Source organism: Kogia breviceps, chromosome 4, assembly GCF_026419965.1.
Source record: "Kogia breviceps isolate mKogBre1 chromosome 4, mKogBre1 haplotype 1, whole genome shotgun sequence".
Taxonomy (NCBI): Eukaryota; Metazoa; Chordata; class Mammalia; order Artiodactyla; family Physeteridae; genus Kogia; species Kogia breviceps.
The window spans coordinates 162,588,831-162,612,811 of record NC_081313.1 but is presented as its reverse complement, the minus strand read 5'-3'; the positions used below and the strand labels follow the sequence as shown (position 1 = coordinate 162,612,811).

Sequence of the window (23,981 nt, the reverse complement as noted above, 5' to 3'; positions counted from 1 at the left end):
ACAAAGGAAGATCATGAACTATGACAGTGACAAGATCATAAAGCTATGATGTATTAATTTATTTGTTAAAAAATATTATTGAGCAGCTACCAACTGCTAAACTTTTTTTTTTTTTTTTTCTGCTTCCAGGGGATAGAATCACAATCAAGACAGAAAAAGTCTTTAATCTTATGAAGGATATATATATAAATGGGGTCAAAAGAGATCACAGTAATGTAATTAAATCAATAAACAAAAATGGGGCTTCCCTGGTGGCGCAGTGGTTGAGAATCCGCCTGCCGATGCAGGAGACACGGGTTCGTGCCCTGGTCCGGGAAGATCCCACATGCCGCGGAGCAACTAAGCCCGTGAGCCATGGCCGCTAGGCCTGCGCGTCCGGAGCCTGTGCTCCGCAACGGGAGAGGCCACAACAGTGAGAGGCCCGCGTACCGCAAAAAAAAAAAAAAATTAAATTAAAAAAAAATAAAATAAAAAAATAAACAAAAATGGTAGATTGCGTAAATGCTCTAATGATAATAAATGGATTGATGACAGAACAACATATGTTGGTCAAAAAAGCCCTCTCTAATTAAGTAATATCTGAACTGAGACCTGAAGGATAAGGACAAGTGCCCTCTGTTGAGGCATAGAAATCTCAGGGTGAAGAAGGACTGGGATATTCCAGGAAAAGCAGCAGCTCACTTTGGCTGGAGAGTGGTGAGCAAGCAGGAGAGAGGTGTGTCAGGGGGCTGGAGGGTTAAGCAAGTTATGCTGGGCTGTTTAGGTCCAGGTGAAGAGGTTAGATTTTCTTCTGAGACCAAGAGGAAGTGAATAAAGAGTTTTAGGCAGGGGAATGACATATTTCACAAGGATCACTCCAAATGTTTGATGGAGAAGAACTGCACTGCAGAGGGGCAAGCATGGTAGCAGGAAAATATACCCTGATCACCAGTGATCACATTGCTCTGTAAACAGAGAGAGTGTCTCTGTTTTGGCTGCAAGGGATAAATGAAAGAAAGCAGAACAAACACGTCAGCATACTGTGGTGAAAATGAAACATTTGGCAGAAAAATATTATGGCATGATCAAGTTATCTAACAGAAACAAAATATGTAAAAATGTATGAATAAATGAGTGAATGAACAAATGAGCAAATCAAACCCAAACATGAACTGAGGCATTTGTTCATACAAGGCATCACAAGTAGAATACCTATCTTCACATTCCATCAGGCAAATATTTTCATATTTATATATAGGCATATTGCTTTGAAAGCCATATTTGTCTATTATCTGGCATCAAAAAAAAGTGCATGCTTCAGATTAACTTTTTACTGGAACTACAAAGGAAATGCTTCTAATGATATTCTGATTGATGTCAAGGAACACAGTTTTAATTCATTCCAACTGTGACAATTTGTGCTCATTTCTTTCCCCCGTCAGAGAGTGTACCTTCTGCTTGTGGCTACCTGGTTCTTGACACTAGGTTATCCACAGTCACGATTTCACCTGGATCCCTGATTTTTGACCTTGGCTTTTTGACCTCTCCCATTTCTTACCAAGAGAGTAGTACTCTTTTGGCTTCTGACCTAAGCTTTTCTCATTAGCAGGCACTAACGAGCACTTCAGTCAAAGCAGAAAGAAGACCTCGTCACACTTTTACTTCTCTTGGAACTTATGTACTGCCAGGCCTCACTACAAATCCAAAGAACATTGGGATCAAAATATATTTACAGACGTGTCATCACACAAATAAAAGGTTCTACTTTGGATATATCTTACGAGCTCAGCAGAAGCTCATAGCATTTGAGTCAAACAAATTTCTACCTTTTTTCACTGTATCTTTCATAGAGTTACTGGAATAAATGAACATCCAACATATTTAAAGTATCTATTGTGTTCCAGACACTACTCCGTTTACCATCTATTTCCTGATTTAATCATGATGACAAGGTCAAAAGATGGTTTCTAGCATACTTCTCACTTTACAGGTTGAGAAACTATAACCTGAATATGTTAAACGGCTGGGCAGTATTTTACTGTTAGAAAAATGGTCAACACAGATTTCATCTCAAGCCTGTATTGCTCTAAAACACTCACCCTTAGCCACTAGCTAGACTGTCATCCAGGAAAGAAGTGAAATGCTTATTCCCCCATGCTATATACCATGCTTTATTCTTTTGTTTAACAAAGAGTTAATTCGTGCCATAACACAAAAATAGGATGTTTTAAGGAAAAAAATTCACGTATGAGTTGAAAACTTAATTATTATTATACCAGCTTATCTAGACAAAAAGATTTAAAGTATTAATAACAACATTAATTTTCCCCACAGATTATTTTGGAATTGACATAATGTCAAACAGTAGGCCAGCTGTTCAAATTATAAATCACCAATTCTTAAGACAAGTGTCTAAAATCCAAGTTACATCTTAAATATATTCAATTGAATTTTAGCGTCATGGCTAACTTTTCTCACTTGAGTGAATTATCTTTCATTCTGTCTCTAAACGTGATGGGAAAATGTTTATTTTCAAACAAGATGTTGTAAAATTTGCAGAATATTGAAAATTCTGCTTCATGGCTAGAAAACTCAGTTTCTTTAATAATTCAAACCTCTGTCTTCCTAGGCGGGCTTTGCAATTGCAATGAAAAGTTAGGAAGCATGAGACTGCCTACCTTCCCCAGGAAGCAAACTCTTAACATAACGATCAGAATATTTTCCTCTTTGTCTTCAATGGATCAATAATACTGAGGCTGCCAAAGTATCTATCCAACAGAGGACTCCATTTCAGAATTCACCAATGAAATGTCTTCAAACACAGCAACTGAGATTATCTGCAACTCATAAATTTCTTAGCTCCTCTGACCATAGCTTACATGTACCTAATATCAAGAGTTCTTATTCCAAGTCTTTTACATTATAGCAATTTCCTTTGGGACTATATTGCAGTAAGTAAAGCTCTCTTTGGGAACTATTTAATTTTTCCTCAGCTTGTTCTTTTTCCTAACCCCTCCTCCCCAAATCCCACAGACTTGTCATTTTTAGAGTTGAAGTATCAGCTTTATCATAAAGTTTATTCTCTGTAGGCATGAACAAGCAAAACCAAAGTGAAATAAATGAAAAGAAAGAAAAAAAAACCCTGGAAATCTCTAGAAAGCACACATATATACATACACATAAACAAGCCATCTTATAAAAAAAACAAAAAAGACCAAAAACTCCACAAAAAAAATACAAAATTGTCTCATGTCACAGGTTCAAAAGTCAGACATTCCCATATGTTTTTTAAAAAGTAAAATGAACGACAATAAACAATGATAAATTCCTTTTACTTGCAGGATTCTTTATAGTTTTCAGAGCGCTATTACATATGTTATCTCATTGCCTTTTTAAAATCTTTGAACAAATCTAGTGCAATGTGCCTTGATATTATATTACACTTCTATTTTATGAAAGAAAACTGTAAATAAGGTTAGATGTTCAAAAAAGCAAAACAAACCACGTACTAAAGAGAGAAAAGGCATCCATAAAGACAGCAAAGACAGTTGAGCTTCGAAAAAGCACATAATGAACTACAGCTTGGAACTTTTCCAAAATCTCATTCACCAACTGGCTAACACTTCGGCTGAAACACACTGGGTGACAGGAAGAACTCTCAGGGTGAGAACCACCGTCTCTGAGACAGCCTCATTAGAACACGTTAAGTCTCCCCTCCAATATGAACATTCTTTCTCCTGTGCAAAGGTGTAATACATACAACAAAGGAAAAGGGCACATGCTCATGTGTGCATTTAACAGAATAGCCAAGTCAGGATGGTTGATTAGCTGGAAAGTAAAATCACACCAATGAAAAATGTAAACATATAAAATCAAAACTTGACGGAGTCATAGATGGTGGACTTTATGATGTGTATGGATATCAATATAATTTTTTTTTCAAGTTTTCTGTTATCAGTTCATTCAATCATTTAAACAACTTTCTTTAAGCACCTACATGTCAGGCCCTGGGGGTTACAAAATGATTAAGGCACCATCTTTATCAGCAAGAAACTCCTGGCCTAGAGATGAAATCAAGGAATAGAATTATGATAAGTGATAAACTGAGAGCATAATGAGGCCCTGGATAACTAACTTAGCCTGGGAGGAGCGAGGGAGCAGCTGTTGGCATGCCTTTTTCCCCCCATATATGTGAGCAGCAAGGAAGGTTAGAATCCTGACCGCGAACAAGAAAAATACCAAATGAGGCTACTTCAGATTTGCATATTCACTTAGGAGCAAGCATTCACAGATGCTTTGATTGGGTGAACCCAGAAGCGGGCTTCTGATTTATGACACACGCGCTGTCATTCCAGGGGATTACCTGGAGAAGAGCTTCAACGGGGGCTGCTCTCAAAACACCACACAGAGCCGTCTGGATGTCCTCGTTGAACCTGGAAGACATGAAGAGCATCGATTAAAGCTATCAGCTTACCTCAGACACAGAGGTAGTGCTGAGAATAAGTGATAGGAAATATCCACACCAAAAAGATCTGCCCACCTAACACCAAGGACAGATGTGGATTACAGGTTTATCTCAGAACTGACAGGTTTCTGCATTTCAGAAGCATCATGCTGGAGTGGGTGATGGAAGAGCTTTGCATTAATAAAACCAAGATCCCCATTCACTGGGAAATCTTGGGATTCTTTTTTGATCTAAACTAAGTTTGGAAATACTAGATTAACCCGATAGAGTCAGTTTTCTTCTGTCTCAGTTGCTGCTTCCATGAGAATTTGAGCAGATTCTGAAATGCAATGCCTGTCACTATAACCATTAACAAACATGATATGGAAAGTAAAGAAAAAAATGTTTTTAAAAAAACAAAAAGCAAACTAACTTTTTTTTAAAAACCACATCTCTAGCTTTTAATAGTTTTGCTTTCCTCCCAAGCTATTTATTTGCCTCTCTGTTGGGTGACTGTATACATTTCATCATTTATAGAGAGATAATCATCAAGTCATTATTTATCTTAGGTTCAGACTTAATTCAATCTAGTGCAAAGGAATGCAATGAAACAAGCATTATGAAAGCTGCAAAACAGGACACCTTATTTTGTGCCGATATCCCCTGAGTATGCCTTTATATTGGGTTCAATCTTCCATGAGAATCTTAGAGAATTTACAACAAACAACAGTAACATACTTGTGAATCTCCCTAATGTTGGTAACACAAGTTAGAAACAATAGCAACAACAGAATTACATTTGGGCCCTCTCCAAGCATAAGCGTGAAAATGAAGGTGACAACATTTAGGGATATGCGCAAGTGTAGAGAAACCTGATGATTTATCAGGCTTTTGCATAACTTTGGGACTTTTCTCTGAGTTCTGATAAGCAATCAAATGAAAACTGTCAATTGTGACCACTGGAAAATACTTAGCAAAATCTGATACTGGAGCTCTAAAATGCTTCTCACTACATTTCTGGAACTATAATTGTGAAATAAACCCAGAGGAAAAAGAAAGATATGTTGGCCCCTATTTCCAAAGTAACTGTACTAACCGCTAATGTTTGATGAATGTCAGCTCTAGACAGCTTTGCTTCTTGGGCCTAGTTTTTCAAGAAGGAAACTGAAACTCTCTGCATAAAACTGTTTTGATGGGCATGATAGTTTTCTTTGCCTTTGAAAGGAAGATAACAATAATTAAGCACTTAAAGCTTTCATGGATGAGGTTATTTTGTTTTCCTATTAAAAAAATCATCAGGCTCTTTATAAACAAGACCTAATTAATACAACTGGTTTCCTCATAATCATCAACCTCTCAAGACAAATTTTGTACTCTTGATGTTCAAGGTGCAAGGAATTCCTTTATTCTTAACTTAGGGAGAAAATCACTGGCCACCAGAGTTTACAAAATGCTACTGTCAAGAGAGAAGCTCATAAGAATGACAGGTTTCATTTACTAGAAAATATTAAAATCCTGTCAATATGATTTCTATCAAGGTTTTCACTGAAATAATAAAAAATGAATGAAGGAAATCAAATGGAGTCATCCAGTTAAATATTCATTTTCTAATCTTCAGGGAGGTGTTTATTATACTTTGAACACCTGGCCTTTGGTAGCACGTTGTCTGATTTTAAACTTGTTATCCTGCCATAGCAAATTCCAAGAGGGCTGTAAATTAAGCCCATTATTATGAAAAAGCCAAAGTAAAAAAGTGCCCTCCTTCTCAATCCAGGAATGATCTAAGGAAACTAATTCTAAGAAAAAAATGCCTGGATACTCCTAGGGCCTGGGCTTAGGGGAAGCAAGTGAAGCTGCTATGGTGCAAATCTGAAGCAGGCCCTTGCTCAGAGGTGCCGAGATTCTCCACTTGCATGACATTCACAGGACAGGTCTCCTTAAATTTTGCACCCTGGGCACCTCATTCACTTTAGTCAGGTCCTGGCCCTAAGTCCTCTGGCACTTGTGATGATGGGATTTAATTTTCCAGTTTTATTGATAAACACGAAAACAACAATAAAAATATGTATCATGTATTTGAGAGAATTCTAAGACAGTATGTTCTCCACAACTGCAACTTAAATAAGAAAACATACTTTTTGCCACATATGATAGAGAAAATCAATGCAGAGATCTACAACAGGCAGAAGGGGTGAGAAATGAGGCAAGGTGTGAAAAGAGAATGCTTCACAGGCTATTTCCTAACCTCATTCCCCCATTCCCCGCCCTTGCAGGAGGTGCACTGGACAGAAGCAGTCAGTTGTGCTAGGGAAAAAAACGAGTAGATTGGGGGGAAGAAAGAAAAGTAAAAAAGAAAGAAACACAGCATGCATAAGGCACAGAACTTAAGAAGGCATATGACTGACTCAGTGAAACAGAACAAAAAGTAAAACAATCAAAATGCCTAGGTGGAAGTTAGAAGGGAAATGGTTCCAGAAACCAGGATTTCACTCTTTGATTCAAATCTGAACCTTGTCATATTAGATTAACTTTTTTGAAGGAAGTTAATTTCTATGAAATAGGTTCCTCATCTATCAAGTAAGAATGAGAGAAACAACAGCAAATCAAAATCATAGCAATAGCAACCTACTGAAGTTATTACCCAAGTGCCAAGCTCTTTGAATAAGCATTATGTCAGTACTGTGGCAAAGCCCTGGGAGACAGATATTGTTCCTATTTACCAAAAAGGAAATTCTGATAACATAATGCATTACATTATAAACATAAACACACAGCATAATGATAACATAATACATTATTTCATATATATACACATATGTGTGTGTGTGTGTGTATGTATATAAAGCTCTTAGTGAGGCATCAAGTTGTGGAAACTCAAGAAAGCATTGTTCCTATGGTGGTAAATTAAAAGTCTATTTACTGAACCCTATTTTAATATAAGCAAAAGTTTATAAAATTTCTTATTTGGATCATCTTAATGTATTAGTTTATCTTTTTCCAGACATTCTTCCATTAATGTGAAAAGAATTAGCAAAAGAGGAGCAATAAGCATTGTCACCAATTTTCCCCAAAACGTATGACTAGAATTGAGGCTTTGGAAGTCCCAGTGAATTCACTGACACTTATAAAAACAGAACATCACTGGAGTTAAGATACAAAGGGTAAGAAAGGGAGAAATTGGAGGCGGTGGATTTTCACAACAATACAAATGAAATGCTAAGAATCTTAGTGGGGATGGGAGCTGTCACACTGACAAAGCCAAGGCACCTGCTCTTGCTGGTGGCAAACCTAGATTGCAGGGACAGGGTCAGAAAACAGACTGAGGAGTTAAGACGAACACTGGGATCCTCGTGGGCTAGACAACCATCTTTGTTGAAACCAATAAATTTCTTGGGAGGTTATGAGTTGACAAACAGAAACAAAATCCCCCAAATGCTGTTAGTGGTTGTATAATACAGATACCTTAGACTGCAGTTAATAATTTTATACTGTAGGAGTTTCAGGTTTCAGTTGTAAGTTGTTGTTGTTTCATTTAATTTTTATATTTTATTGAGGTCAAAAATACATATAACTTTTAAAAAATAGATCTTTATTGGAGTATAATTGCTTCACAATACGGTGTATCTGTTGTACAACAGTGAATCGGCCATATGCATACATATATCCCCATATCCCCTTCCTTTTAGGCCTCCCTCCCACCCTCCCTATCCCACCTCTCTAGGTGGTCAAAAAACACCAAGCTGATCTCCCTGTGCTATGCTGCTGCTTCCCACTAGCTATTTTACATTTGGTAGTGTATATATGTTGATGCTACATTCACTTTGCCCCAGCTTCTCCCCCGACCCCATGTCCTCAAGTCCATTCTCTATGTCTACATCTTTATTCCTGCCCTGCCACTAGGTTCATCAGTACCAATTTTTTTTTATTCCATATATATGTATTAGCGTATGGTATTTGTTTTTCTCTTTCTGACTTACTTCACTCTGTATGACAGACTCTAGATCCATCCACCTCACTACAAATAACTCAATTTCATTTCTTTACACGGCTGAGTAATATTGCATTGTACATATGTGCCACGTCTTCTTAATCCATTCATCTGTCGATGGATGCTTAGATTGCCTCCATATCCTGGCTATTGTAAATAGTGCTACAATGAACATTGTTGTACATGACTCTTTTTGAAATACGGTTTTCTCAGGTTATATGCCCAGCAGTGGGATTGCTGGGTCATATGGGAGCTCTATTTTTAATTGTTTAAGGAACCTCCATACTGTACTCCATAGTGCTTATATCAATTTACATTCCCACCAACAGTGCAGGAGGGTTCCCTTTTCACCACACCCTTTCCAGCATTTACTGTTTCTAGATTTTTTGATAATGGCCATTCTGACCAGTGTGAGGAGATACCTCATTGTAATACTGATTTGCATTTCTCTAATAATTAGTGATGTTGAGCATCTTTTCATGTGCCTCTTGGCCATCAGTATGACTTCTTTGGTGAAATGTCTATTTAGGTCTTACACCCATTTTTTAATGGGATTGTTTGTTTTTTTGATATTGAGCTGCATGAGCTGTTTGTATATTTTGAAGATTAATCCTTTGTCTGATGTTTCATTTGCAAATATTTTCTCCCATTCTGAGGGTTGTCTTTTCGTCTTGCTTATGGTTTCCTTTGCTGTGCAAAAGCTTTTAAGTTTAATTAGGTCCCATTTATTTTGGTTTTTATTTTCATTACTCTAGGAGGTTGGTCAAAAAAGATCCTGCTGTGGTTTATGTCAAAGAGCATTTTTCTGATGTTTTCCTCTAAGAGTTTTATAGTGTCCAGTCTTACATTTAGGTCTCTAATCCATTTTGAGTTTATTTTTGTGTATGGTGTTAGGGAGTGTTCTAATTTCATTCTTTTACATGTAGCTGTCCAGTTTTCCCAGCACCACTTACTGAAGAGGCTGTCTTTTCTCCATTGTATATCCTTGCCTCCTTTCTCATAGACCATATGTGCATGGGTTTAGCTCTGGGCTTTCTATTCTGCTCCACTAATCTATATTTCTGTTTTTGTGCCAGTACCATACTGCCTTGATTACTGTAGCTTTGTAGTATAGTTTGAAGTCAGGGACCCTGATTCCTCAAGCTCTGTTGTTCTTTCTCAAGATTCCTTTGGCTATTCAGGGTCTTTTGTGTTTCCATACAAATTGCAAAAATTTCTGTTCTAATTTTGTGAAGAATGCCATTGGTAGTTTGATAGGGATTGCATTGAATCTGTAGATTGCTTTGGGTAGTATAGTCATTTTCACAATATTGATTCTTCCATTCCAACATGGTATATTTCTCCACCTGTTTATGTCATCTTTGATTTCTTCCATCAGTGTTTTATAGTTTTCTGAGTACAAGTCTTTCGCCTCCTTAGGTAGGTTTATTCCTAGGTATTTTATTCTTTTTGTTGCGATGGTAAATGGGATTGTTTCCTTAATTTCTCTTTCTGATCTTTCGTTGTTAGTGTATAGGAATGTCACACATTTCTGTGCATCAATTTTGTATCCTGCAACGTTACCAAATTCATTGATTAGTTCTAGTAGTTTACTGGTGGCATCTTTAGGATTCTCTGTGTATGGTATCATATCATCTGTAACCAGCAACAGTTTTACTTCTTTTCCAATTTGTATTCATTTCATTTCTTTTTATTCTCTGATTGCCGTGGCTAGGACTTCCAAAACTACGTTGAAGAAGAGTGGCAAGAGTGGACATCCTTGTCTTGTTCCTGATCTTAGTGGAGATGCTTTCAGTTTTTCAGCATTCAGTATGATGCTTGCTGTGGGTTTGTCATATATGGTCTTTATTATGTTGAAGTAGGTCCCCTCTATGCCTATTTTCTGCAGAGTTTTTATCATAAATGGATGTTGAATTTTGTCAAAAGCTTTTTCTGCATCTATTGAGATGATCCTATGATTTTTATTCCATAATTTGTTAATGTGATGTATCACACTGATTGACTTGCATATAGTGATGCATCCTTGCATCCCTGGGATAAATCCCATTTGATCGTGGTGTTGGATCCGTTCAATACGTTGTTGGATTCTGTTTGCTAGTATTTTGTTGAGAATTTTTGCATCTATGTTCATCAGTGATATTGGTCTATAATTGTATGTGTGTGTGGTATCTTTCTTTGGTTTTGGTATCAGGGTGATGGCGGCTTCATAGAATGAATCTGGGAGTGTTCCTCTCTCGGCAATTTTTTGGAAGACTTTGAGAAGGACTGGCGTTAGCTCTTCTCTAAATGTCTGACAGAATTCCTGTGAAGCCATCTGGTCCTGGACTTTTGTTTGTTGGAAGATTTTTAATTACCATTTCAATTTCATTACCTGTGATAGGTCTGTTTATACTTTCTAATTCTTCCTGGTTCAGTCTTGGAAAATTGTACCTTTCTAAGAATTTGTCCATTTCTTCATGGCTGCCCATTTTATTGGCATACAGCTGTTTGTAGTAGGCTCTTATAATCCTTTGTATTTCTGCGGTGTCAGTTGTGATTTCTTCTTTTTCATTTCTAATTTTATTGATTTGCGTCCTCTCCCTTTTTTTCAGATGAGTCTGGCTAAAGGTTTATCCATTTTGTTTATCTTCTCAAAGAAGCAGCTTTTAGTTTTATTGGTATTTGTTACTGTTTTCTTAGTTTCTATTTCATTTATTTCTGCTCAGATCTTTATTATTTCTTTCCTTCTACTGACTTCGGGTTTTCTTTGTTTTTCTTTCTCCAGCTGCTGTAGCTGTAGGGTTAGATTGTTTATTTGAGATTTTTCTTGTTTCTTAAGGTGAGGTTGAATTGCTATAAACTTCCCTGTTAGAATTGCTTTTGCTCTGTCCCATAGGTTTTGGGTCGTCGTGTTTTTGTTGTCATCTGTTTCATCTGTCTCTATGTATTTTTTTAAATTTCTTCTTTGATTTCTTCAGTGATCTCTTGGTTATTTAGTAGCACATTGTTTAGCCTCCATGTGTTTGTGTTTTTAACAGTTTTTTTTTTTCCTGTAATTGATTTCCAATCTCATAGCATTGTGGTCAGAAAAGATGCTTGATACAATTTAAATTTTCTGAGGCTTGATTTGTGACCCAAGATGTAATCTATCCTACAGAACATTCCGTATGTACTTGAGAAGTGTATTCTGCCACTTTCAGGTGGAATGTTCTATAAATATCAATTAAATCTACATGGTCTGTCATTTAAAGCTTGTGTTTCCTTATTTATTTCCTCTTTGGATGATCTGTTCATTGGTGTAAGTGGGGTGTTAAAGTCCCTTACTATTATTGTGTTACTGTCAATTTCCCCTTTCATGGTTGTTAGCATTTGCCTTATGTAATGAAGTGCTCCTACGTTGGATGCATAAACATTTATAATTGTTATATCTTCTTCTTGGACTGAGCCCTTGATCATTATGTAGTGTCCTTCCTTATCTCTTGTAACAGTCTTCATTTTTAAGTCTATTTTATCTGATATGAGTATTGCTATTCCAGCTTTCTTTTGATTTCCATTTGCATGGAATATCTTTCTCTATCCCTTCACTTTCAGTCTGTATGTGTCTCTAGATCTGAAGTGGGTCTCTTGTAGACAGCATATATAAGGGTCTTGTTTCTGCATCCATTCAGCCAGTCTTTGCCTTTTGGTTGGGGCATTTAATCCATTTACATTCAAGGTTACTATCTATATGTATGTTCCTATTACCATTTTCTTAATTTGGGGGGTTTGTTTTTGGGGGTCTTTTTCTTCTCTTGTGTTTCCCACCTAGAGAAGTTTCTTTAGCATTTGTTGTAAAGCATATTTAGTGGTGAATTCTCTTAGCTTTTGCTTGTGTGAAAAGCTTTTGATTTCTCCATCAAATCTGAATGAGATCCTTGCTGGGTAGAGTAATCTTGGTTGTAGGTTTTTCTCTTTCATCACTTTAATTACATCCTGCCACTCCCTTCCAGCCTGCAGAGTTTTCTGCTGGAAAATCAGCTGATAACTTCATGGAGATTCCTTTGTATGTTATTTTTTGTTTTTCCCTTGCTTGTTTTAATATTTTTTCATTGAATTTAATTTTTGTTAGTTTGATTAATATGTGTCTTGGTGTGTTTCTCCTTGGGTTTTCCCTGTATGGGACACTCCGTGCTTCCTGGACTTGGGTGACTATTTCCTTTGCCATGCTAGGGAAGTTTTCCACTATAATCTTTTCCAATATTTTCTCAGACCCTTTCTTTTTCTCCTCTTCTTCTGGGACCCCTATAATTCAAATGTTGGCACATTTAGTGTTGTCCCAAAGGTCTCTGAGGTTGTCTTCAATTCTTTTCATTCTTCTTTCTTTATTCTGCTCCTTGGCAGTTATTTCCATCATTTTATCTTCCAGCTCACTTATTCATTCTTCTCCCTCAGTTATTCTGTTATCGAGTCCTTCTAGTGTCATTTCAGTTATTGTGTTGTTCATCTTGTTTGTTCTTTAGTACTTCTAGAACTTTGTTAAACATTTCTTGTATTTTCTCAATCTGTGCCTCCATCCTATTTCCGAGGTTCTTGATCATCTTTACTATCATTACTCTGAATTCGTATTCAGGTAGATTGCCTATTACCTCTTCATTTATTTGGTCTTGTCAGTTGTTCCCTTGCTCCTTCGTCTGTGACATATTATTTTCCGTCTTTTTTTTTTTTCTTTTTTTTAAATGATGAGTGGGATTGTGTTCCTGTTTTACTGGTTGTTTGGCCTGAGGCTTCCAACACTGGAGTTTGTAGGCTGTTGGGTAGTGCTGGGTCCGGACTTGGAGCTCTGACCACAGGAGCTTCAGCCCAACCCCCAGCTCATGAACCAAGATCCCGCAAGCTTCATGGGGCATCCAAACAGAAAAAAAAAGGAGTACAATAACTAAGTAAAAAATAAAATTAGACTAGTAAACTAAAAGATATGTTAGAAAGAATATAAAAATAAAAATATAAATGAGACAACTGGAAGGTAAAACAGAACCACAATAGTAAAAAAGAGGAGGAGAAGAAAAAAAAAGTGGAAAAGGCCTTGGTTGTGGAGAGCAGGGCCTAAGCAGGGGCAGGGTTTGGGCAGTCGGCAGGGCCTGTGCTTAGGACCCACAGGGCTGGAAAAGGCCCTGGGGTGCGTGGGGCAGTGGGCTTTAGGCTCAGTGGAACAGAAGAATCCCAGGCGTGCCTCCCACCTCTGGTCTCAGAGGGCAGGGGACCCCACCTGGGAGCCCATCAGGCTCAGTGTGTGGGGAAAACATCCTCCACTTCTGCTCCTCCTGTCCTGGAGGGCTCTTCCGCCTGCCTCTCTAGTTCTCCCCTTGGCCTCCCTCTTATGCCCTCAGGACCCATGCGGCCTGGAGGAGGCTTTGGAGGGTGGGGGACCCTGGGAGCCCAGCAGGCTTCACGGGCCCAAGTGGGTGGGGCAAATGCCCTCTGCTCCTCTCCTGCTCCTCTGGTCCTGGAGAGCCCCTCCTGCCTGCCTCTCCTATTCTCCCCTGGCCTCCCTCCTACACCCCCAGGACATATGCGGGCTAGAGGGGGCCTCTGAGGGAGTAGGACCCAGCCTATTGGGCAGGGGAAATTCTGGGCATGCTCCCCACTGATCCGAGCCCCTGAGGGTCCCTCCAGGCATGGGAACCCCTCAGGGGCACTGGTCCTGTCTGGCCTCCACTTCTCCTCCCCTCTCAGTGCCCCCATGTCCTACTGGTTCACTTGGGGGTTCCTCCCATCTCCTTGGGCATCAAGGTCCCCCACCAGCATCCAGCAGGTGCCCTAGTTGTGGGGAGACACAAACTCTGCATCTTCCTACACCGCCATCTTGACTCCACCCAGAAATGTATATATCTTCAGTTGTAAGTTTACTGCTAAATATTGTTAGGAAATATTTTCCCTTCATTTTTTTCCCCTCCATTTAGCTTTGCCAAACAAAAGATGATGATTTATCTACTCAAAAGAAAAGCTTATAGCCAGAAAGTTTATTATCTATACAGAGGCTAGGAACACTGGGAACTTTAATAAAAACAAACAAAACAAGCCATGGTTGAAACAGGAAACATTATGGCTGAGCAGTCTCAACTTACCCTTTTCTTCCAGGGAATATGTTGGAGAAAACCCATCACTATTTACTGTACTGGCTCACATCAGGAAGCAAGGTGTCAAAGGAAACTAGTTGATTAAAAATTATATATGTATATTTTTCATTAGCAATCGTTTCAAAAAACAAATAACATTACTGAAGCCAAAATGCCAGAGCAAATGTAAGAGGAGTCCATTCTTCTTCCCAGTATGTAGGTGTTATTGTATTTGAAAATTCTAAAGGTGGAGTCTAAAGAATACAACAAATTCTTAACAGGTCATGGAGATTTGCCTTTGAAGGGAGTGAATCTCCCAGCTGTAGCTCCTGGCTCCATGAGGGAAGTCATTGTCCTTTCTTGTTCTATGTAGTGAGAATGTGTATGGGACATGCTTCATTTGGTTTAATAGAACATGTTACCTGAATCTCAGTAACCACAGCTGAGAAGACAGAATATAGTGAATCTGAAAACAATTAAAGGACAAAGTCCCAGGAAACCTGAAATCTCCTGACTCAAAGACTCTGTGTGGAGAAGGACAAATCATAGTTATAGATGTACTGGTAGCAAGGCTGCCAGGGAGGAAGCTGCTGTTGATCTTGAAGACAGAGATTATCCTGCTTGGGAGAGGAACAGTAGACAGATTTGGGATGTATTTTAAAGAACCAATCAATCTCACTTTAGAAACTCTGCAGGGCTTCCCCGGTGGCGCAGTGGTTGAGAATCCGCCTGCCGATGCAGGGGACACGGGTTCGTGCCCCGGTCCGGGAAGATCCCACATGCCGCAGAGCGGCTGGGCCCGTGAGCCATGGCCGCTGAGCCTGCGCGTCCGGAGCCTGTGCTCCGCAATGGGAGAGGCCACAACGGTGAGAGGCCCGCGTACCACAAAAAAAAAAAAAAACAAAAAACAAACAAACAAAAAGAAACTCTGCAAAGTTAGGCCTTCTACAATCACCCTAACTAGTATTTATTGCAGCCTAAACCCAGTCAACTCTATTATACTACCTGGATTCTACCTTCTTCCTAGTCTTTATCAGTTATAAAAATATCTTGTTTATTTCTTCCTTGTTTGTCTCTCCCACTAGAATGTAAGCTCTTAGACAAGAGAATTCTGGAGTTTCCACTCCAATGTCTTAGTACCAAAGAACAATGCTTGGCACTATAAGGCAATAAGCAGAATATAGAAACAACCTAGAAACAACTATATCTTAAATGGTATGGCATATTTCAGTGAAGTCTACTACAGCATATGTTAAATAACTATATATTAATAAGTATACATTTTAATATACTATACATCAGAAGTCTAGGTAATGTATATATGTGGTTTGAATAATAATAAAATGAAAAACCATATGGCTGCAGATGTCTTAAGAAATAGACCATTACTGTTATCTTTGAAGCTCTCTTCCACAAAAGCAGGTCCAGTCCATAAAAGGGACACAGATCCTCTTCTACAAATACTGTAGTTTTCCTTTATTTGCTTTTATCTTGATTGACCAGATTTTCAAAAGAGAAAAAGTACTAAACAATGTGGTATACTGCCTATAGCTATGGATCCAAATGTTTTGATTCTTTGCCCCAACCATAAATCTTTGTGATACACATTCATTATGTAAATACTTATGAACTATACACACTTACTGTATGCAATATATTTTACACACTATAAAACCTTTAAGATAATAAAATGTACAGTGTACTTTTATAAAAATGTGAAATTAAAATATTTCAGAAATTGTACTTATTAATATATTAATTGCACAAAACTGATTTTTTTTAAATTAAGGGTATTACCATTAGCATTATTAGTGCAACCTTCCTTTAAATGTAAAATATACTATTATTTCATGCACCTCTAAGGAAGGAAAAATACTGCCAATTTAACTATTACTTGGTACCCATCAATCCTAAGGTGTTCCTCTAAATTTAAGAGATGTTAAAATACACACCTTATAACCAAAGAAATGAAGTGATTTTTTAAAAGTGAAAATCGAATTGAATAGTTCATTAGTTTTGAAAATTATGTTTTAAAACCATGATACAACTCTTAAACTTCCTTGTTATAAAGTTATTTGAATTCTAATCTTAGGTTTCACAACTGTCATAGCAAGGTAAAAGATACTTCACAAATATACTTATGGATCCAAATATAAGAAATAAAACAGTGGATCATTTTTCAGTAATAAAACTTTTCAATCCAATCTACCATTTATGTGAAAAGTTTTACTGTTGTACTTGCAAATTCTCAGGAAGGAGTATATTAAAAAAATTTTTTACATGACTTAAAAATGCACTGAAGGGCTTCCCTGGTGACACAGTGGTTGAGAGTCCGCCTGCTGATGCAGGGGACACTGGTTCGTGCCCCGGTCCAGGAAGATCCCACATGCCGTGGAGCGACTAGGCCCGTGAGCCATGGCCGCTGAGCCTGCGCGTCCGGAGCCCGTGCTCCGCAACAGGAGAGGCCACAACAGTGAGAGGTCCGCGTACCGAAAAAAAAAAAAAAATGCACCGAAGCTTTACATCTGGAAGATTTTAAAACAGGTTCAATGATTCTGCATCTAAATGAGTGTGTGTGTGTGTGTGTGAGAGAGAGAGAGAGAGAGAGAGAGAGAGAGAGAGAGAGAGAGATACTAGACATTTTTCTTTTAAAGCTAACACACTTATGGCTTTCAGAGAATGGAACAATGAAAGCCTTTTTAAGCATCCTTTTTCAAAAATTTTTTTCATAATACAAAAACAGTCACTTTCTATGCTCAGTGTTAAAATGTCACCTTTACCTTGAAAAATTCATTTTTAGTGGACAACTTATCAGACCTTATCAGATCATAATGTTTTAGCTCATAATGTGGCTGATGAAGACTGTACTAGGAATACAGCCAGCTCTGTCATGTGCATTTGCTCCAAACTACCAATGTTATTTATTACCTCTATTTCTTTACAGGCACCTTTTAATGTCAGCTGTCCATTCTGTGAGAGTTTATCATATAATTCTTATTTTTAATTAAACTCTAACATCATACCATGTTGAAAGTGACCTAAAATTGATGTTGCAACTGTCAACTGCTCCACAATATGGAAAGCTTACTATTCTCCAAATAGTCCATGAGCCACATAAGACACATCACCATCTGATACATGCAGTGAATGCGGGCACCATGTCAACAGGTGTATTAAACCTTAACAAAGCACAATTTCTTTCTCATTTTAATATAAAAATAATTGTAAGCAAAAGTTCTAATACTGTCTTCTGGAACCTCGTGCATGGCCCTGTGTGTCCCTGGGTTGGATACATCCCTTGTTGGATACCACTGGACCAACAAGGGATTGTGAAATGGGTCCTAGAAGTTGCAAACCCAAAAGCCTATGACTGCCAGTTTTACAATGTAAATGAGAAAAATAGGCTGGGTTTTTGGCAAACTAGACAGTACATGGCTTATCTAAGGAGACACCTAATATAGGCCTGGTATTCCTAGATCTGAATTTTACTGAGAAACTGGACAGCCACATATTTATATAAAATCTGTCCATTTGGAAAAGCCAAAAATAAGTGAAAAGCTTTTATAAAATTCTAATAGACCAAACCAAAAGCATTTGTGGGCTGGATTTACCCATGGGTCTTCCAGTTAATTTCTTATAACTAGAAATAAAAGAGGATATATAGAAAAAAATTTTAAAGAGCAAAAAAGAAAAAAAAACATGAAAAAGGAGGAGAATGAGCAGGGGAAAAAAGGAAAACAAATATAATCTGAGGAGAGTCCTAAATCAATTATTTTAACATCTTGAAATAAATATATGTAAAAGGTTTTTTTCCCAATTTTAATTAAAAAATTCCCCTTATACAAATAAAATTAAGGGAAATTTTCAAAAGGCTGTTAGAGGATACTGTCTTCTTTATCTCAGACAGCATTTTAGTGAAAGCTGATCTCAATCATGCAAAACCTTTTCTAAGACCGTCATGGAAGCACCATTTAATTGTGCAATTATTAACCATATATTAGGGAAAATAGTAACAAAATTTCTCCCTTCCTCCTCTCTTTTCTTCCCTCTATAGTTTTTTCTCTCCTTACTTACTTGAGTGTCCTCTCTGTTTCTAGTGAGTGGGAAACTTTGTCTCTTAAAAGTTATTATTCATATAATCAGTTCCCCCATGCAGTTTCTTGAGTTGGTTTTTGGAAATTGGTATACTGAAGATATATTTATAAGATAATCTAGCATTTACGTGAAAAGTTTTACTATTGTATTTGCAAATTCTCAGGAAGGAGTGCATTTAAAAATTTTTACAAATGATTTACATCATTTAAAAGATAATAAAATGAACTACTGTAGTCATGCAAACTACTATTATTATAGACCAGACATACAATTGGGTTTCAAAGCATGGCCTCTTTTTTGGTGCTAATACTGTAAACTGCTGCTTTATAAAATGTACTCTTGCCAATAAATAATTTATTCATATTTTAATGTTGTTGTCTTTGCAACACATTCATCATAACGGACTTACTTTTTTTCCAGTGCGTACTGGAACACTGCCAACAAGAAGTGTTCTTAAAAATACGACCTTCCTCATTTTTCTCCCAAGGAGATGATGTAAAGAGAGGAACCCAAATAATCTAAACAATGTTTAACACCTTTAGCATCTGTTGGAAAGCAAAAATGAAGACTAATGTTCTCCTAGATAGCTCATTCAATGTTTATCTTGATGACTGGGAAACAAGCCGCAGAACAACCACTGAACTGAATTACAATAAAATATACATTTTTCAGAGAGAGGAGCACAAAATCAGTTTTCATTTGGCATGTTAAGTATGCTATATTTGAACAGAATGTTACATATTCATTTCATTCATCATTTAAAGGCAGATAATCAGGAAGTCATTACGTGGCCTGCATTGGGCAGCTATTCGATTAGAGTATAATTGAGCACTCTGTAATTCAGCCAAAGCTGACAGGTTGGGAATGCATAATATCCATCCTAGGTATTTTGAATGTGGGGGAAAGTATGGGGCAAGCAGTATTTGCTGGTCAAAACAGGCCACTGGGATAAAAGGGAAGACCTAAAAAAAAAAAATTACTTACAGTTATTTCCTCTTTTTATTTTTAAAATTGTTCTGTTAATTTTGCAAACCAGCAATTTATAAATTTTAGTAATTTAATTGGGAAATCATCCTCTCTGGCTTCAAAAGATGTCACGTGACATTTGGGGTCATGCTGGAATCCTTCTACATTGTTCTAGAATGGTTGTTCATAGATTTTTAGACATGAGGGCATCAGTTAAGGCCAAAAAAACAAAACAAAACAGATTTTATCCAGGATTTTGTAAAGTACAGAGCTGGGCTTGGAAATTACACAGTACAGAAGTGGGTGCTAAGGCAAAGAAAAAAATGGATAACAAGACACTACAAATATTCTTATCATGGTTTTGGTTGGTGAGGGAAGGACATCATAATACAAATGCCAGGGTATTTATTATTTTGGCTTTTATATTGTGACTAATAGATATTGTCAGCACACCTACTTCTTTTAGGCATTGCCAATACATGGCAGACATGGCTTTCCACACATCTACCCACTGTTCCTGCTCATCAAATTCCTCCTCCTACCTTTAGACTGAATTCCTGTCCAAATCCAAGGTGAAGTTTCAATCAAAAGGGAAATCTATCAGATTGCAATAGAGCATTAGATTTGGAAATGAAATGCATTTGACTGAAGAATTTGTAGCTATTTACTAATATTTATTATTTTATTTTTGTGACAGTAACTAAATTAGTGATTATAAGAGACAGGAGTACTCTATCATTACTATTTGTATTAGTTTCCTCATGCTGCTGTAACAAAGTACCACAAATTGAGTGGATTAAAACAACAGAAATTTATGCTCTCACAGTTCTGGAGGCCTGAAGTCTGATATCAAGGTGCTACAGGGTTGGTACCTTCTGAGTGCTCTGAGGGACAGTAAGCTCCACAGCTCTCTCCCAGCTGGAATGCCATCTTTGTGCTCATTGCCTTGTTAATGCACCACTCCAAGCCCGTTCTCCCAGTGTCTTCATGTTTTCACACGGGTGTCCTCTTGTAAGGACACCACCCCTTATATTGGGGTAGGGTGGGGTGGGGTTGGGCAGGGCGGGCCCACACTACTCTAGTATAACCTCATCTTAATTAATTACATCTGCAACAATCCTATTTCCAATTAAGGTTGCATTCTGAGGTACTAAAGGTTAGGACTTCAAAATATCTCTTTTGGGGGGACTTCCCCAATGGCCCCGTGGTAAAGAATCCACCTTCCAATGCAGGGGATGCGGGTTCCATCCCTGGTTGGGGAACTAAGATCCCACATGCCTGGGGCAACTAAGCCCGTGGGCGCCACAACTACTGAGCTGGCGTGCCTCCAGTAGAGAGAGAGAAAAAAAAAAACCTGCAGGCCACACCTAGAGAGAAGCCGGCACACTGCAATGAAGAGCCCAGGCACCACAACAAAAAAAAGATCCCGCATGCCTCAACGAAGATCCTGTGAGAACTGACACAACAAAAAACTAAATTAAAAATAAGATAAATATCTTTAAAAATTTCTCTCTTTTGAGGGAATACAATTCCATTTGTAACAGCATCTCACAGAATTGTTAGCACATGGTAATAATGAAAAGCAGATTGACTTTTAGTTGGTCTTATAATTGTTTTTAAATTTTCTATAGAAAGTGCAGCCCTTTATTGCCTACACCTGGGGCAATACACCAGTGCCCTATCATAATACCCACTGCCTTGACATGGTCAAAAGACATATTAAGACACAGGAAATATATGAGGAGGAGACTGTAAGGGAAAAAAAAATTCTTATCATCACATGAATAGAATTAGGCAAAGACAGAGTGATAAATCTATCAACCAGGAAAGAAGAGAATCTCCCCGTTGCTCTTTATTAAAGGAATTACCCTCCATTCTGTTGATAACATAAAGCATATATCCACATTCAAATAAATATTGATATATTACATTCAAGATGGCAACACAAAAGGATCCTGAACTCATCCCCTTCCAAGAACACACCAAATCTACAGTTACACATGGAACAACTTTATCTGGAAAGAAACAACAAAAAACTGGCTACATGACTCCTACACGTCGGGGGAGGGGGGGGGGAGAGAAGGCCCAGGTGGAACCTGGTAAGAGAGGCTGGGACACAATCGAGCCGTAAACCCCAGCCCTGGCAGTGACTCACGGTCAAAACCTGGAACTTCTTCCTGAGGAGAAAAGGTCTTGAACCCCACATGGAGCACCTCCGACTTTTAAAACCTCCACCTGAGGGACAAGCCCCCCAAACAGTGTAGCTTTGAAAACCAACAAGGCTCACGTCCACAAGACCATCTGAGTAAAGAGCCCGCCAGCACAGACTCACCTGCCTCAGGGGCCAGGAGGGAAGTAGCCCGGCAAGGGGCTCCCGGAACTGTTTGGAAGAGGCTCATTTGCTTGTCTTGGAGCATTAGCTTGAGACGCTGCAGGTATCTGCTTTGACTCATATTTGGGGACTGCTGATACGCTCTTCGGGATAGAGACTGGCGGACACCATCCTCGTCTGCCCGCGCCCCGCCCCGCCTCGCCCCGCCTCGCCCCGCCCTCTGCTGGGAGAGACATGCGCTCTCGCTCTCGCGAGCTTCACCTCCTGCGAGAGACGCAGAAGAGTTTGGGAGGAGTTTGAGTTTGCACGCGGCAAAGCACGAAATCACATGGAGCAGTAGTGGATGGTAAAAAAAATGAAAATGAAGAGACTACAAGCTCAAGAACTGCTTGGCCACTGTTTCTGTGTCTTCCTTCTCCCATTGGTATATTTTCTACAGCATAGAATCTGTTTTTAAATTTTCTATAGAAAGTGCAGCCCTTTATTGCCTACACCTGGGGCAATACGCCTGCGCCCTGGTGTTAATGAAGTTTCCGCCAAGAAGGGAAGAAAATCAATAACAAATTCCCAAGCGAGATGCTAAGTAAAGATGCATATTTTTCAGAGTAAATTTGTGTGAATCTATGAGATCACCCAGAACACCCTTATCTGTGTCAAGGATCTGAAAGCGCCTGGAGCAGAGGGGATTTTGTGACTTGAGTTATTGTTTGTTTTTAGTCCTGTTTAAATGACTCTCATTTCACGCTGGGTTGGGAGATACTTCAATGAGGCCATTTCAGGGGACTTGATACATGCCCTCCATGCTTCGGCTCTGTGAGGAGTGGCATCCGACTTGCACCTGAAAAATCTAAAAGTGAAGAAATGGGATGGCTGCTGCCAAACGGTGGGTGAGGAATAGGTAGTGGCATAGGACAGGACTGGCATAGGACAACCTGCCTTCTCAAGTCTGTCGGAGTGAAAGATGTGTGATTAGTCCTATAGATCAGAGGTGAAATACACGTGTGAGAGAATCATCATGGATTTGTTTATGTCTTGTCCACGGGACCATCTAGAGTGGCATGTGTTGCTCACTGATAGAAGCTGTAGGAAGAAGCTATAAAGGACAGACCGGGTAAGAGGACATTTCCAGCATCAAGAGATCTGCGGGTGAGAAAGGTCAGTGGTGGGGGAGAGGAGGGCTTCTATGAAGAGTTCACAAAAGCACCTCATCAGGGAAAAGTCAATTTTAAATTCCTGCCAGAACCAGGGAATGTTAAGCCACCTCCCAAATTTATCAATGAAGTGAGAATTTTCTTGTCTGTTGTCTTCCCTCCTTTCCCCTTCCCACTCCTCCCCCAACACCCCTTACTGAAGCCATTTCCAGCTGTAAAGGACTCAACCTGGAGGAGAGGAGAGATTTAACTTTAATCAAATGTAGTGCTTTTGTTATTGTAAGAGGATATACATTCTAATTTCCAAATAAAAACTGCATTTGTGACTTAGTGACCCCAAAGCGACCACAGGTTTGTTATTTATAAACTTATTTATTTTACGAACCCAGAATAAGCAGAAAAGTTATGGTGCCTGCATAAGTTTTCGTAGAGGAGCTGGGAAAGAAATAAACCCATTAAACAGACGTAAAGAGAATGTAAGTTTCAAAAATAAAATTGCTATATGATTACAAATCTATTTTGTTCACTGACCTTATTTCATTCGAGTCTACACATGTATTTTTACTTCACCTTTCCTACTTGTCATTGTTTCATGGGGGGCAGGGGGCAGTCTGTTGGCTAGCAGTTGGTGGTGCTGTTTCTTGTAGACACTTTTGTCGGTTGTGGTTGGATGCTAGTAATTGGGGCAGCTAGAAGAGGTGGAGTAGATGGGAGAGAGGGATCACTCCCCTATCTTTTGACTTTCCTTCTATTTAATAACACTCACCTGGTTGGTAAAGGTGCGTACAAAGGGAATGATTAGAATTTGGTTAATCTTTCTGAGCATCCAGCTTATAAAGCAGAAACAAAATTTTAAAACCTGCTTAGATTCTTCTTCTCTTTGTGTTCTACCCACAGTTCTCCATGATCAGATGCCCTCCCTATAACAGTTCTCCCAGTATTTTATGTGCAT

The 23,981-nt window shown here is 38.6% G+C and overlaps 1 protein-coding gene across 1 annotated transcript in view; it reads right to left on the bottom strand.

Moving 5' to 3' along the window:
* TENM2 (teneurin transmembrane protein 2) overlaps positions 1 to 23,981 on the bottom strand; it is a 3,844,234-nt gene that overhangs the window by 1,668,464 nt on the left and 2,151,789 nt on the right. The window contains exon 11 of the mRNA XM_067032280.1: positions 4,343 to 4,412. The gene's annotated coding sequence lies outside the window, so the exon portion shown is untranslated. The remainder of the gene's footprint in view (positions 1 to 4,342; positions 4,413 to 23,981) is intronic.